This window comes from Microcaecilia unicolor, chromosome 2, assembly GCF_901765095.1.
Source record: "Microcaecilia unicolor chromosome 2, aMicUni1.1, whole genome shotgun sequence".
NCBI lineage: Eukaryota > Metazoa > Chordata > Amphibia > Gymnophiona > Siphonopidae > Microcaecilia > Microcaecilia unicolor.
In genome coordinates, this window is record NC_044032.1 from 283,629,114 (window position 1) to 283,647,215 (window position 18,102).

The 18,102-nt window shown below is 40.4% G+C and overlaps 1 protein-coding gene across 1 annotated transcript in view; it reads right to left on the reverse strand.

The window, feature by feature from the left end:
• ADAMTSL1 (ADAMTS like 1) overlaps window positions 1-18,102 on the reverse strand; it is a 550,999-nt gene that overhangs the window by 353,009 nt on the left and 179,888 nt on the right. The window lies entirely within an intron of this gene.

Below are 18,102 nucleotides of genomic sequence, written 5' to 3' on the forward strand. Positions count from 1 at the left end.
TTGCTCTAATCATATCATATCATAGAAAAAATAGCATATACTTTGTTCAGGGGGTGGGGATGGGTCTTAACTGCACCATCTGCAGGTGCTTTATACCTGCTGCTTCTGCATCCGTTTTCAAAGCGATAGCCTGTGCATATTGCAGTGAAACAAAATAAGTGCAGACATTTGTACCTGCTTGTTTTATGGACATTTGGCATGGAAAATAATGTGTGTGGGTTTAAAGATACAATCTTTGTGCATTGCTTTCTTCCCTTGACCTAAACATGCCCTGGTAATGATTCCTAACGCAGGTAAAAAGTCTAATGTCTGTATCTATGGCAGGGGCGTATCTGCGTGGGGCCACAGGGGCCTGGGCCCCCGCAGATTTCGCCCTGGACCCCCCTACCACAGACCCTCTCCACCTCCCCCTCCCTCCCGCCCGCCCGCCACCAACCCGTCGCCGATCTTTGCTGGCGGGGGACCCCAAGCCCCCGCCAGCCGAAGTCCTCTCTTCCGTGCAGGATGCAAGTTTCAACGCTTCCTGTTCTTCTGAGTCTGACGTCCTGCACGTACAACGTGCAGAACGTCAGACTCAGAATTTGGAATTCAGTCTGACGTCCTGCGCCTTGTACGTGCAGGACGTCAGACTCAGAAGAACAGGAAGCGTTGAAACTTGCAGCGGCGCAGCCTGCATGGAAGAGAGGACCTCGGCTGGCGGGGGGTTGGGGTCCCCCGCCAGCAAAGGTAAGTGACAGCAGCGGGGGAGGGTGTCATTGGTGGCGAGGGGGGGTCCGGAAATGGCGGGGGGGGGGGATCGGTGGCGCCGGGGGGGGGGGGGCTAAAATGTGCCCCCTCCCTCTGGCTCTGGCCCCCCCTACCGCCTGAGTCCAGATACACCCCTGATATGGTCTCCACATTGCTCTGACCCTGACATCAACTCCTTACTCTGTGGGGAAAGGTATATGAGATGTCAAACAATCCATATGCTTTTACCTGCAGATAGGTTCAGCAATAACATATAACCTGATTCCCATGTGTAAAATCCCATTTTATCCACCCAAAGTGCTTTGATGACCATTTACTTAGGGCATGATTTACAAAGCTATTTCCACACATAACACTTATAAAAATGCCTGAACTTTATTTGGTAACAGTAAGCATTCCTGGGTTGAAGCTGGGGCAGGGTCCATTCCTAGTACCTATGATGCTGCTTCTGGCATTTCATTGTAAGTAGCTGTTCCTAGGGATCTGGCAGTGGAGTGAAAAGCACCTCCATTCTAAGGGAGTAAACCTTTCACTCATGTTGAAAGAGGACTTTGATCTGAGTTTCAAACGTGAATGAAGACCTCCATAGAGGTGGTGTCAGAAGACTGTCCAGAGGTACCCAGTTTGTAAATTGCTCCCATTACACATCTAGATTGAGGGGCCATTTTACTAAGCCACGTAGGTGCCTATACGTGCCCAACGCACGTCAATTTGGAGTTACCACCTGGCTACCGCGTGGCCCTTGCGGTAATTTCATTTTTGAATCGTGTCCACTATGCACGCCGGAAAATAATTTTAATTTTCTGGCGTGCAACAGAAACTGGGCCGTAATCATCATTCTACGTGTGTAGATGATTACTGCACGGTTCCCACATGAGACCTTAACGCCAAGTCAATGGCTGGCGGTAAGGTCTCAGACCCAAAATGGATGCGCGCCAATGTTAATTTTGCCGCAAGTCCATTTTCGGCAAAAATTTTTAAAAAGGTCTTTTTTTACAGGTGTGCTGAAAAATGGATCTGTGTGCGCCCAAAACACGTGCCTACACTAGCGCAGTCCATTTTTTGGCGCACCTTAGTAAAAGGACCCCTTAATGAAGCATGGTACTGTCATCTCCTTTAGCACCCTTCCCCAAACTGTTCAGCTAAAGCCTTCCTTTATTAAGTTCAAGGCTGCATTTAAAACATACTTATTTAAAAATGCTTTTATGCAATGAAGTTATTTGGAGATGCTCTGGTCATGAGTCTATTCTACCCATCCTTTTCCTCTCATCTCTTTTGAATCTGGAATTGTATTTCTTTTCTCTTGGATTTTTTTGTAAACCTCTTTGATTTGTCCCCTGATGAGGATCAGTCTATAAAGTCACAATAAACATAAATATAAACATATCTGGTCTTACCAGTATAAATACTTGTTCAAAGCAGGGCACATAAGATCACATTCATAATAAAAATTAACATCCAATGTTTAAAAGATAAAATTCCAACCTCACTCCTTCTTAAAACATTATACTATTTAGGAGAAATCCAACGCCCTCCAACTCAACCTGAAAACCCCATGTCTATAGTTTCTTTTTGAACAGTTGCACATTCATTTCCATCCTAAATTCTTTAGGGAGAGCATTCCACCAAGTGGGTGCCATAATGGAGAATATTCTAGACCGTAGCCACACTCCCTTTATTTCTTTTTCTGTGGGAATTTCTAACAAAAGATCCTGGTTAGATACTACTGACCTTCTTGAGATATATCTTTGCAATCTTTCATGTAGATAGACAGGTCTATTTAAAAGTCAGCAGTAAAATCTTGAATTTTACCCTTGATAAAATTGGAAGCTAGTGAAGTTCTTTCCACAGAGGAGTTGCAGTATCGTATTTTGAGTTGCCCAACGGAACCTGGGCTGCCATGTTCTGTCAATCAATGTCATTCAGAGCATCATTATACCACATTTCAACTACTGCTGTGCCCAAATTCTCTTTCATAGCATTGCAAGCAGCTCAGAATGCTGTGGCATAATTAGAATGGTCTCACATTTTGATCAAGTTCTCAGAGTTTTAGAAAGCATCATGAAGCCCTCTTTTTTTTTTTTTAAAGCCTCTGTCTAAGGCTCATCTTAATGTGGGATTTATCAGATAGATATACTGGCTTTAATTGCCTGCAGTGATCAGGATTTGCCTTGATTTTTACGACCCCTTAGTAATGTCCACTAGAATTGAGCGTTTAGAATTATTTTGCCCTCATTATTTGTTTTTGTGAGATGTCTTGTTTTGTTCAATTTATTTGAGTAGCACTGTTTTATTCATTTTTGAATGTTTGGTTATAAACTACCCAGAACTGTTCATAATGGAGGAAATTCTATATATGGTGCCCAAAAAAATCAGCGCTAAAATCAGTTCTAAGTGTATTCTATAATCGGGTGCCTAGATTTAGGTGCACATTATAGAATAGGCTTAGTTCATATTTCAGCATCTAAATCTACACGCATCCATTTACATCAACAAAAACGTGATGTAAATCCCTGCATGTAGATTTAGGCGTACTAGGTCTTATTCTATAACTAGATGCCCAAATTTTGGAACGCCCACAAAATGCCCATTTCCATGCCTATAAACATGCCCCTTTTTACCTGCATACGTTAGAAGTTCAGCGCACATCATTACAGAATATACTTAGGGTCCTGTTTACTAAGCAGCATAATAGGTGTGTTAACATTTTTAATGAGCGTTAACCATGTATGTGCCTACAATATCTCTAGAGGCAACTACTTGGTTAGTGTGCGCACTAAATGTAGGCACGCTATAAACACTAATGCACCTTAGTAAACAGGGCCCTTAGTGAGCTGTGCGCCCAAATTCTAATCAGTGCCAATTAATGCTCACTATTGCTTGATTGCTTGCTAAGTGCTGTTATCAGTGCTCATTAGCTTATTAAGCTTACGTTATGTGCATTGTTATCTTTAGGCACACTATATAGAATCCTGGGGAATGCGGGTTATAAACTTTAAAAAGCAATAAAATACAGTAGTATCTTTGCTTAATAAAACAATCAGGAGATGAGTTATCACCCTGTATTCAAAAGAGGTTTGCATAGGTGGAGAATGCCAAGAGGACCCTGTAATTAAAACTGGTCTAAATCCTAAAAGACAATGAAGCTCAGCTAAGAGAATTTGAGTTCTTTTATCCCAGTGTTAATCCAGTGCTTCATCAATCATTGGTCATTGCCTATTCCTTTGCATGCTCTTTGCTGGGTTCTACGTCAAGCAAAAATCAAGCCAGTAATTAATAATATGTTCCATGAGTTCTAACTCAGTAGAAGCACAAACATTCTCTTTGCAGTTTTGGATGATGTGATACATGTGCATAGTAGGCACAAACAGACAATGGAGCAAGGTTTGAGCCATAATTACATATACCAAAACCAAATCAACTAGATAGGCAATGGGCAGAATGAGACCTACTGCACTGGAAGTACAGGAATGAAATGGGTCAGTTGCCATGACTGGCATATAATAAAGTATTCTACAGTATATCATGCTCTTCCCTAGCAAATAACTTGCATCGTTGTCATATGATATTTTTCAGGAAAGCATAAGTTAAACACTATGGTGATATAAATGTTTATTAATGTACTTGGATTTTGATAGATTAAGAATTAAGGATCTATTACTCGGAGAAGACTGAAATAATAGAAAATGGTTCCCAGGCTCTTCTCCTTTCTTCCCTGGGATGACTCCATGTTTAGCAATGATTAATTTTGTCATGTTTTATTTCCCCTTTTCTAAGCAAAGTATGGACAGTGTAACTATATCTCCTGAATGCTGTAATGGAGAACAGAAAATCAAGCTAAACACAACTAACAAGGGAGGCAGCCTGATTGGGTCTTTGGCTGGGCCTAGTCTCTGCCTACCTCCCTTCATAGGGTCCCTCCTAAAAGACAGGAGGTGGAGACGTTTTATGTGGCCTGAGTCCCTGCATGAAAACTGAGGAAGGGAGTGGTCCTTCTGCAGGGAGTATGAAGGAGAAGTATATGCCATTTCACCTTTTTTCACTTTTCTGAGGATTTGCCAAATGAATCCTTTTTTTCAGTTTCTTGGATACTCAAGAGTTAGTTTCTTCAGGATGATGTTAAAAGTCCAGTAAGCCATGCTGTTCACAAAGCAGCAAGTGTGAGAGTACGGGTTCCCTGAGGTAATCTGCTCATGGAAGTGGCTGTAATTTTAGAGCAGACATACCAGCTCCTCCACTGCTCAATAAGGGTAGGCCATGCGAAGCAGTCACTGTAATTCTGCTTTCTGTGGTGGGTATGCACTCCATCAGTAGTTTATTTTGGGGAGCTGAGTTCTGGCAAGTGGAGGCAGGAAAAGACCTCTTCTTCTAAGTACAAAGAGGCCAATGGACTCTTTTAAGGCTATGCTCTCCCCAGCAGAGAACATGGGCCAATTTTCAAAAGCACTTACCCCTGGATTCTATAAAGGTTGCCAAAATTTGGGCTCGATCCTGAGATGTGTGCACAACTTAATTAATGAACTAATTATGGTCAATAATTGGATGCTATCAATTACTGATGTTAATTGGCACTAACTAGGATATGTACATGCATCTGTCAGCACCCTATTCTATAACCTTTACTGCCTAAATCTTATTTTGTACCTGGGACAATGGAGGATTAAGTAACTTGCCCAGAGTCACAAGGAGCTACACTGGGAAACAAATACAGTTCCCCTGGTTCTCAAGCAACTGCACTAACGATTATGCTACTCCTCCACTCCGACAGATGGGATAGCCCTATCATTCTCCCTTTGGAATATGGTATGACGGTTGGGGGGAGCAGGTGCTAAAGCCAACGAATTTAATCATGGTTGGATTTTTATACCAGTCACAGTTTCCCTCCAAAAGAGGTCTCCTCCTACCATTATTTTATTGATCAGGAGAGTCCTTCCCTCGTTCTGGAAATAATGTAGGCACTTAGCAGTCAAAGCCCAGTATTTGTGTACAGTCACTAGAGCCTCTACTATCCACTTAGAGCAGAATCTTACAGGTCTCTATATTCCCATCTAGTAGTGAGTACTGTGGTCACAGAATACTCTTGTCAGAAAGTATTTGGATCTGAGAGAAAGAGAAGGTCTATGCTATCACTTAGAAGGAGAAGAAATTATGAAAAAATGGTAGGCACAAAAGGCTGCCCAGTAAAGTTCCAATGATGGCGCTTCTGGCATGTCACATGTTTGCAACATCTCCTTGAACTATCAGTTGTAGGCCTTTGGTCCTAAAATTAAGGTCTTCCGGTCTTCAGAAGATTCATGCAAATATTAGCACGTGGTCTGTAGCACATAGGCCTAGTATTGAGTGCTGCCCTCCATCTTGGAGGTACACTCAGAAGGGAATGACATAAGGATTCAATTCTTGAAGAGCACAACAGTGCAATTGCGGCTTCAGGACTTTTCTGCTCCAGGGTACACTGATAATTCAGACTCTTCAGCAGCAACTTTGTTGATCTTTAATTTCAATCTATGAGCGGAATTCAACATCAGACAAGGAGGACTATGAAACCGAAGTATTCAGACAATTGAATGACACTTCAACTTCCAAAAAGCAAACGTTGAATCCCACTCATAGACTGAAATCAAAGATCGACAAAGTTATTAAACCGGGAGTGATGTGGGGTTTTTTACAAAGTCGGAGTTAACATTTTAAAATTCCACGAATCCTACCATTCTGGTTTTGTACATGTTACCTACAATTCACAAAGATTTAATAAATCCTATTGGATGACCAATTATTTCATCACTTGGATCTCTTTCGGAACCTCTTTCAATTTATGTTAACACTTTTCTTAGATCTAAAGTGGAATCACAACATTCATATATTAAAAAAAGAGTACATTTTCTGAACATTTTGAAGAACACACAAATATGCTAATTTCCTTTCTTGATGTCAAAGTTAGATATAATGTTATATATATCAATCCCACAAGATGATCCTTTGGAAGTGTTGCAGGGAATCCAGAGAAAGACCCCATACAGTACCAACTGAATTCATCATGAGTTTAGCAAGGATTGAAATGAAAGATATTTTTTTGTTTCTAAGCAACAATTGTGTTTTCAAATATCAGGTTTAGCAATGGGTACCACTTTTTCACCATCAGTTAGTTGCATGTCTGTTTTTGAACAAATTTTAGGAAGATTGGATTTTTCGGTCTCCTTTTGTTGAAAAAATTATATTCATGACATAGATTCATTGGTGATATTTTTCTATTGTGGACTGGCAGCATTGAACAATTTTTGATGCTCACAAATTGGCTAAATTCTTGCAGTTCTAACATCCAGGTCAGTCATCAGTACTCTTACATGACTATTGCTTTTTTGGATGTGGAAACAGTCAAAATAGATTAAAAGTTTATGACTAAAGTACATGTAAAAAAACAAAAAAAAACTGGTAGAAACACAATGTTGAAGTTTGACAGTTGTCATCCCAGACATTTGAAATGTTGCTGTATTCACAAAAACATGGAAGAAAGGCACTTAGCTTTTAAATTAGTAGAAGACACAAGCGTTTTAGGGATGGATCCATGAAAAATTAAACTTCCCATGGAGCTTTTAGCAAAATTCAGAGCGAAAGGGTTTTTTGTGCCGATGAAGAAAGGTTGACCCGGTTTATATCCTCTTTACCCTGTTAACATATATTGGGTGGAGGTTTGGGTGCAGAGGCTTTTCCCCTCTCTCATATATTGTTTGCACTCCACAGGAATACAGTATTACAATAATTACTTTGCAGCTTATACAAGAGAAGTTTTGTCTTTTGTGCTTTGTGATTTACACATAAATTGTAATGCACATTGTCAAAAGGGGGCATTGCCATGAGTATGAAATGGGCGGATCTTGTGCGTTCTGACAATATACCTGCTCTGCGCCTAATTTAGGTGTCTGGGTTTACTCCAGGTTCTACTTTGTCGTAATTCCTCATGACTAAATATAGTCACGCGGACCGCCATCAGCGTACTCTATAATCCACATGGAAATTTTGTAGAATACTCAGGTAAAATGATTTCCATACGGATTTTACAGGCACCATATATTGAATCTAGCCTACTGTGTGTAGCTATTTTCAATGTCATTGCTACATCTTTATGGAACAATCCACCATCATACCTGTGCTCTGAACATTCTCTCCATAAATGTAAAACTAGTCTAAAACATATCTCTATGAATAGTTTTTCACAACCTAACCACTACCCACATATCTGTGTCACCTACCTTCTGCCAAACAGTTAAACCAGTCTAAAAATTATACCATTCAAACTGGTTGGGCAAAGCGATGCAGCAACTGAACTTGGAATACAGAGCAGTTACTTTCCTTCATTTCTCTGTCTCCATCTTTCCTTTAAATGTATATTGCACCTTTCTCCATTATCTTTTTCTCTAGACTTTGTCACAGTTAATTATATCTGATTATAATATTGTATTATATTATAATATTGTAAACCATTCAAAGGTTCCCCAGTATATCTGAAACATATGAAACTTGTTTGCGGGAGGGGGGGGGAGTTATACACCCAATCAGCAACCCCCCCCCCCCATATTTACAATAAGCCTTCTTAATAGGTCTAATCTAAAAAAAAAAAAAGTTGAATGGAACACAACAGATTAACCCAGCTGGCTCAGATGTTTATTACTGTCTGTCATTCACAATGGTTCAGTTAACATGTAAAAGATTCCATTTTATACTCGCAGACCGAGATTCCTCGTTATCTGTCACACTATATTATAGAATGTTTTAATTTAATTTTTTTCTTTTTATGTTTTAGTGGTTATAGAACTGACAGCCACTAGGTCATGGAACACATTAAACTGCTTGCAGAAATTATTTTACAAGACACCAGAGAAGAAATGTTAATTGAGAAAGCAGGTTTTCTTTTACACAATTCAAGGCACCTAAAAGTCTGACATCTTCACACTGAAAGCAGCAGGCTCTTCGCTTTTCACATATTAGCTGTGATAATACTAATCCTGAAGGAATCCTTCTCAACAGCACAACGAAGAATTTGCACAGAACATACTTTTTTTCCCCATGCAGAATCTCTTGTGGAACCAGATAGTTTGAATGCAGAGCTGGACTACACAGGGTTCTTATGCTATCTTGCAGACAACGTTTTACCTCGCATAGTTTTGGAAGTTGAACTTCTTCCAAATATGCCATTTTTTAAGAAGTTGAGTATGTCAACACCTGACATTTGAGGAAAGTTAGGAATGCTTACAGGAAGAATAGTGGGAGGGATTATGAAGTCATTATAGCATGGAAAGTGATGTCATACAAAGTCTAGTTACCTGAGCATACATCTTCCATCCACACTACTTCAATAACCTACTACATATTTAGATGTGACTGTAATGACTATTATAGAACTGAAAAAAGCTGCATCACCCGTTACCAATTATACTAGTTCCCCTGACACAGGAAAAGTTGAAATATCAGCTAGTATTGGCAACCACATGCAAATCTTGTGCTTAGTGTAGCAGGCCTTGTACACAGAGAAACCTGATTTGATTTATTAGAATTTAATGAATCGCCTTTGTCATGAAGAAAGCAAAGTGATGTACACAAACCAATAAAATTAAGGGAACACTATAATCTGACAGGACAGAAAGGATGAGAAAATAGAAGATTGGGGGACAGTTAAAAGACCGGAGAGACTAGTGGATTCTGCAGTAGGTGTCTGGGCCCAAGTAGATGGAGAAGGCCTTTTCAAAAAGGTGGGTTTTCAAGAGGACTTTACATTTTGTTTAGGAACGTTCTAGCCTGTAAACTTGGCAGGCAGCCTTATATTAGCCATTATGGTCCTGTCACTCCTCCTAAGAAAACCTGTTGGAGCTCCCCCCTTTGAGTGAGATTCACTTGGCTTCCACCAGATGACGCCTTTTTATTTATTTATTTGTTGCATTTGTATCCCACATTTTCTCACCTATTTGCAGGCTCAATATGGCTTACAGTTTTCCGTCATGGCATTCGCCAATCCAGAATAAAAGATACAATTGGTATTACATACAGAAACATGGATGACATAATAAAATTAAGCTATCAGGTATAGAGAAAAAACATTCAAAATATCAGATAAGTGGTGGTGCGTTACAGTTCCTATTATAGATCATTGTGGTATGCCTTGTTAAAGAGATGAATCTTCAGTGATTTACGAAAGTTGATTTTTATCTACGTGGGACCTGGTTGTTGGAATGCCTTCCCATTTTCATAAGATGTTCAAGACCTGGCTGTTTGTTGGGGTTTTATAGGGATGGAGAGTAGTATGGGGAAGGAGGGTTGCTATGGGGATGGTGTTTAATATCCTAGTTAGGCGACTGGATTTGATTGGAAGGGGATTTTATTTATGCGTATTGTTATATTGTAGACTGCTTAATATTCTTCAACGTTCACCAACAATTAGTGATATATCAAGTAAACAAATCCATCAAATCAAACTCAAGATGATCTTGTTTTTGTCCATTTTAAGGAAAACAATGAAATTAAGAACTTATGAATTCAGGAAACCTTTGGAGCATGGCAACAGAGTTATTAGACACTGTAAGCCATCTCTAGTATGCAGAGCTGCCAACTTGCATTCTTAAAAATCTTCATAATTCAGGATGCACATTTTGTGAACTAGAGTCTTTTCAATGGACTTTTATAATTCTCTTGATAGGGGCATATCTGAGTGGAGTACATGGTAGGAGATGTGAAACCCAATTTCGCATAGACAGTTTAGGTATGATTTCGAACATTCAGGTTGGGACATGCACAATTTCCCGAGTATTTTATGAAATGCTTATTGAATGTGGAGCCTTTTGTAAAATATATTTAAGGATGCCAAATATATATGCAGGTGCTTGACATTAAAAAGCACATTTTAAAAAGGAGCGGCATCACTCTGGATTTTGAATATGTTATGGCTGGATTTTAACACCTGTGCACATTAATACTGAATTTTACAAAACTGGATGTACATGCTACTTGATAATGTCTGAATTGACTTATACACCAGTTTGGCTCAGCTTGGAACAGAAACTTCTGAAACCCTTCCTCATTCCTAATTTTATACCTCTCTATATCCCAATAAAGCTGAAATCCAACCCCATCTTATTGTCATCTCATCAACACCTTATTGAATTAGATAACCTACTGGACATTCCTAGTACTATCTCCAGCAAATCCATGTTATGGGGTAATCCTAAATTAAAAATTAATAATAAACCTGTTTTGGTCTGACTGGTTTCAAAATGGCATAAGGTCTCTTGAACATATCTTAGACTCACAACAAATCAGATCTGTTGAATCCCTTCAATCACAATTTTCACTCTCAAATATTCTAATTTTTAAATTATTGCAATTGAAGCATAGTTTCAGAGATAGTGGTTCTTCTATCAGTTTTAGCATCTCAACAACTATCCATTACATCATTCATCCATTGCCTTTTTCAACAAGGCCATTGTGCTTCTCAGCTATATAAGATACTTACTACTAAGTACCTTTCACATGATTCGAGCCTGAATCATACTTGGGAAGAAGAATCTCAATTTCATCTTTTACATAGACAATGGAGTTTCTTCTGGTCCAAATACGTTCGCCCTTTGTCATCTGCTTCCATTATTCAATCCATGTTTTTCGTTCACCACAGAGTAATTTGGACACCTCACAAGATGGCTGTTGCTGGACTATATAATAACAATCTCTGCTGGTCATGTAAAATGGAACAAGGTACTTTTAAACACCTTCTCTATGAGTGTACAAATACCAAGAAATTTTGGTCTTAGGTTTGGTCTATTATTACATTCAATCTCCATTGTCCTTAAAGGTTATTTTATTCGGCTCCTTAGCCCTAGACATGTGTTTCATATTCTTTTGGCTACAGCAAAGAAAACTGTGCTGCTAAACTGGAAAGACAATGCCTTTCTTAATATGCATTTTTGGTGGCACTCAATTTTGCTAATTCAATTTTGCAAACTCTCATTGGCAGATAAATTAGATAATGCCATCAATATCTCTAAAAATTGTTTGTCTAGACAGATATATATCTAATCACTCCTGAAAGAAAATAACATCATTTGTATGCATCCTTGTTTTTAGCTTTATGCAACTGACTCTATTCATAATTATTACACTGTTTATCATATTGTTTGTATCAAAATGTTTATATTTAAATTTTTTGTATCTCAGAAAGTTTTAATAAAATTTATTGGATTTAAAAAAAAAAAGTTTTGAATGGTGAATTCATTTGTGAATTGCTTTGATTGTTTTCATTAACATGTAGATGGTATATAAAAACTTGTATAAGTAAATAAATACACTTCCTGTGCCATGGGAAATAAAAAAAAGGAAAAGAGAGAAAGCCCTAAATTTACATAAATTAATATTTCAATTTCAAATAGCCACCATAGGGAGGTCCCAGAGAGTCTACTTTATTAAATGCAATGCATAAGTAATCCAAGAACCAAAAGAAATGCTGTGACAAGCATGCAAAATGTCTGAGGAATTGCAATCAGAAGTTCTTTGGTGCATGAAGCATAATACATATTTAATAAAATCTCCAAGCATGGTTCCTTCATCCCTTAACCATGATGGAATTACATTATATTATACAAAATGGCTTTATTAGTTCTTATGCTCAGATTGCTGGTGGCGTTAATGTAAACTCTCCAATATTTCACATTGCTGTGGTGTACCAAATACAGAACTTTCCATACAACAAAATGCATCTAATTGGTAAAGTATGATGAAGCGATCGTGTGTAAACAAAATTAAGTACTGTAGAATTCATTATGATGGGGCACCACCAAAGCACATGAAAGGTCCATGTCTTGAATTTATCAGCAGGGTGTGCTCTTGGGGAACATGGAAGGAGGGGACCAGTGCCAAGTTAACATAGATCACTTGTGTAAATAAGCCACAATAGTAATTAATCGCATTTGTTCAGTCTTGATTAGGAGCTAACAACTTCCTGGCCACAAATGCTGTGGATCTAAATACAATTACAAAATGAAGGGCACTCTTTGTACTAGGGACTAATTCTGAAATCGGATCATTTTACAATTTAGATTTACATGGTGCCTCTCTAAACAAAAGCTCAGTGGACTTCATAAGTTGATATTCCACCAAAATTTGAATGAACTGTTGTGCAAATTGGCTCCTTTCCCCTGCTCTCCCTGCCTTTAGCTCTGATACTGCACCATCTCTTTCATGCCACTTTCCATTTCCTCTGCTCTGCCTTTGTCCACCCCTTCCATCCGTCACTTCCCTCTTCATTTCTCACTATGTCTATTAGCTCTTCTAGGCGTTTCTAAGGGAAGCCAGTCAATTGGTTGAAGATAGCGATTTCAGGAGAGTGAAGCGACTGTTTAAAAAAACATTTTTGAGATAAGTTCACGTTTTGATTTATTTATTTTGAATTGGGGCACTATTGAGATAGGCAATAGCACATACAGAAAATTAAGAGCAGCCCGATGAAAGAAGTGCTATACCACTTGGCAAAGAAATGTATTGCCTAAAAAAAGTGTTTTTTTTGCTGAGGGCTCTCTTTAATATATAAAAAAAAGTAACAGAAGAAGAAAAGAAAAAAAGAAAGGAGAAATGTAATTAGTAGATAGTGATGAGTAGCATCTTTATACATATTATAGAAATATTTGGGTCTGTATTGCTGTTAGGCATATTTTTGTAGCGGTGACTAGTCTTGGTTCTAGTTTATTATTTTGTCATTTGTTACCATAGACTGTGGGATTAAATTTGTGAAATATTAGCTCTTACCAACATCTACTTTCTAGGCAATAAGGACTCGTGTGCTAACCATGTGCTAATTGGTTAGCAAGCGGCAATATAGCTGCAGTGGCGTTCCTAGGGGGATGACACCCGGGACGGATTGCCGATGCGCCCCGCCCCCCGGGTGCAACGCCCCCCAGATGCAGCGCAACCCACCCCGGCGAAAGGACACCCAACCCCCCGTGAAAGACACCCCCCTGGGTGCACGACGCTGGGGGGGTACCGCGCGCGCCTGTCCTTCGTTCATTCCATGCTCCCTCTGCCCCGGAACAGGAAGTAACTCATCTCAGTTGACTCTTATCTGGGGAGAGTGCAGAAGCCAATCATGTTGCTGCTAATATTTTGTAGTACCATACAATTAACATAGAACTCACTCATACCCCCAAACTACACTCATACAACTTCAGCAAAATAACCCTTTCACTCCCCTACAAGGGCTCCAAGGTGCAATAAAGATACCAGGATGGGCCTAAATCATTCAGGGGCCCTTTTACTAAGCTGCGGTAGGCTCTGCGCATGTGCAGATTGCCCAAATGAGACTACTGCCAGGCCAACACCCCCCCCCCCCCCCCGGCAGTAATTTCAGATTTGGCTTGCGCCCATAACACCTGGATGAATTATTTATTTATTTCCTCCTACGTGCGCTGTTTCCAGCAGTAATTAGCAGTTGGCACGTGCCGACCAGTCACTGCACATGTAGCGTGTGAGCCCTTACTGCTAGATTAATGAGTGGCATTAAGGGCTCAGTCCGGTTTTAGATGCACACTGATTTCAGTTTTACTGCATGCCCTTTACCCATCACATTAAAAACAAAACCTTTTTTTGCAAAACGCAGTAAAAACTGGCCCACTGTATGCCTAATACACGCGCCTACACTGCCACAGGTCACTTTTTACCACGGCTTAGTAAAAGGGCCCCTCAGTCATCTATACCATATCAAACTGATAGGTCAGACTAAAATGTAGCAGTTTAAACCAGAGTCGCACTGCAGATAGCTTGTTCTATTGCAATAAGGACCAAAGCTTAATTTCAGCCAAATGCTGCAGTTTACACAATCAATAATGATACGACGGGGGATCCTCAATGTTCCATTTCTGAAGAATACGTTTTTGTAGTAGAAAGACTGCGTTCATAAGCAGCCTCTATTTATCCCTAGGCATTTGACCTTGGTCTGCCTAGTTTCCCAATAGTAATAAAGAGGAGCAAATGGCAGCCAGCATAGTTAAACGGTGAAGTGAAAGAGGTTATTACAGCAAAACGAACATCCTTCAAAAAATGGAAAAAGGACCCAAATGAAGAAAATAAGAAGCAACATAAACACCAGCAAGTTAGATGCAAAGCATAGATAAAGAAGGCTAAAAGAGAATATGAAGAGAATCTTGCCAAAAGGCAAAAACTCACAGTAAAACCTTTTTCAGGTACATTAGAAGAAGAAAGCCTGTGACGGAATCCTTGAGACCATTAGGTCATGAAGGGGCAAAAGGGGCACTCAGGGAGAACAAGGCCACAGCAGAAAGACTGAATGAATTCTTTGCTTTGGTTTTAACGGAAGAAGATGTAAGATATCTACTTGTACTAGAAATGGTTTTCAAGGGTGATAAAGCAAGGGAACTGAAAGAAATCTCGGTGAACCTGGAAGATGTGCTAAGCTAAATCGACAAATTAAAGGGTAGTAAATCACGTGGACCAGACAGAGTGCACCCTAGGGTACTGAAAACCTCAAACATGAAATTGCTGTTCTGCTGTTAGGGGTATGTTTACTAAGGTGCGTTAGTGTTTTTAACGTGTCTGTAAATTTAAGGTGCGTTAAATGCTAATGCGCCTATACATTTCTATGGCCACGTTAGCGTTTAATGCGCGTACACCATTTAAATGTGCTAAAAACGCTAATGCGCCCATAACGCCGCTTAGTAAACCTAGCCCTTAGTGTTCTGTAACATGTTGTTTAAATGATCAGTAGTACCTGAAGACTGGAGGGTGGACAATGTAACCCCGAGTTTTAAAAAGGGTTCCGGGGTGATCCAGGAAATTACAGACCGCTAAATCTGATGTCAATGCCGGGCAAAATAGTGGAAATTATTTTAAAGAATAAAATTATGGAACACGTGATAAACGTGGTTTAATGGGACATAGTCAGCATGGGATCAGCCAAGGGAGGTCCTGCCTCACCGATTTGCTTCAATTCTTTGAAGGTGTGAATAAACATGTTGATAAAGGTGACTCAGTTGATGTAGTGTATCTAAATTTTCAGAAAGCTTTTGACAAAGTTCCTTATGAGAGACACTTGAGCAAATTATAGTCATGGCTGGAGGCAATGTTCTGTTGTGGATTAGGAATTGGTTACTGGGTGGAAAACAGAGGGTTGGGTTTAATGTTCATTTTTCTCAGTGGAAGAGGGTGAATAGTGGAGTGCTGGAGGGATCTGTACTAGGACCGGAGCTATTTAACATATTTATAAGTGATCTGGAAATTGGAACAACAAGTGAGATGATTAAATTTGCAGATGACACAAAACTATTCAAAATTGTTAAAACATATGCAGACTGTGAAAAATTGCAGGAAGACTTTAGGAAATGGGAAGACTGGACATCCAAATGGCAGAGTAAATTTAATGTGCACAAATGGAAAGTGATGCACATTGGAAAGAATCATCCAAATCATAGTTACCTGATGCTAGGGTCTACCTTGGGAGTCACTCACTACCCAAGAAAAAGTTCTAGATGTTATTGTAAACAATATACTGAAATATTCTGCCCAGTGCGTGGTGGTGGCCAAAAAAGCAAACAGGATGTAGGAATTATTGAGAAAGGGATAGTAAATAAGACCAAGAATACTATAACATCTCTGTATTGCTCCATGGTGTGATCCAGGGGCGTTGCTAGGTGGGGCCACGGGGGCATGGACCAACACAGATTAAGCCCTGGCCCCCTCTACTTTAGACCCCGCCTCCGCCAGGTACCTTTGCTGGCGGGGGTCCCCAACCCCCGCCAACCGAAGTCTTCTTCGGCGCCTTCGCTGATGATCTGTTTCTGACTCCTGACGTCCTGCGTGCATGTCCTGCACAGGGCTACAATGCAGGACGTCAGGAGTCAGAAACAGATCATCAGCAAAGGTGCTGGAGTCGACCAGCGCTGAAGAACACTTCGGCTGGTGGGGGTTGGGGACCCCCGCCAGCAAAGGTAGCTGGTGGCGGTGGCAGGAGGGGTCCAAAGTGGCGGGGGGGGGGGATTGGCGGCTGGTGGAGGCCAGCTAAACTGTGCTCCCCCCCCACCTCGGGCTCTGGACCCCCCTCCTGCCGAGGTCTGGTTACGCCCCTTGTGTGACCTCACCTTGAGAATTACATTCAATTCCGGTAGCAGTATCTCAAAGAAGATATAGTAGAATTAGAAAAGGTTCAAAGAAGAGTGACCAAGATGGTAAAGGAGATCGAAGTCCTCTCATATGAGGAAAGGCTAAAGAGGTTAGGGCTCTTCAGCTTGGAAAAGAGATGACTGAGGAGTGATATGATTTGGGTCTACAAAATCCTGAGTGGTGTAGAACAGGTAAACATAAATCAATTGTTTATCCTTTCAAAAGGTAATACAATTAGGGGACACTCAATGAAGTTACATGGTAATACTTTTTAGAATGAATAGGATTTTAGCTCTGGAACTCATTACCAGAGGATTTTGTGTGACAAATAAATTATTGTTCTCTATTTGTAATTGATACACAACAGTTGCACAGCATATTGTTCCTTTTTATATTTTAATACAAAGATTTAAATATAAAATCATAAGTGTTCAAGGCTTTTGCAGATGAGGACAGAGCCCATGGGGACAAGGCAGAGACGGGGACAGAACCTGCGGGGATGGAGACAGGGCCTGCAGGGACTGGGCTGGGACGGAGACAGAACCTGCGGGGATGGGATGGGGACGGAGACAGAACCCACAGGGTGGGGACGGAGACAGAACCTACGGGGATGGGGCAGGGACGGAGACATACAGTAAGTACATAAGTAATGCCATACTGGGAAAAGACCAAGGGTCCATCGAGCCCAGCATCCTGTCCACGACAGCGGCCAATCCAGGCCAAGGGCACCTGGCAAGCTTCCCAAATGTACAAACATTCTATACATGTTATTCCTGGAATTTTGGAGTTTTCCAAGTCCGTTTAGTAGCGGTTTATGGACTTGTCCTTTAGGAAACCGTCCAACCCCTTTTTAAACTCTGCTAAGCTAACCGCCTTCACCACTTTCTCCGGCAACGAATTCCAGAGTTTAATTACACGTTGGGTGAAGAAAAATTTTCTCCGATTTGTTTTAAATTTACTACACTGTAGTTTCATCGCATGCCCCCTAGTCCTAGTATTTTTGGAAAGCGTGAACAGACGCTTCACATCCACCTGTTCCACTCCACTCATTATTTTATATACCTCTATCATGTCTCCCCTCAGCCGTCTCTTCTCCAAGCTGTATAGCCCTAGTCTCCTTAGTCTTTCTTCATAGGGAAGTCGTCCCATCCCCGCTATCATTTTAGTCGCCCTTCGCTGCACCTTTTCCAATTCTACTATATCTTTCTTGAG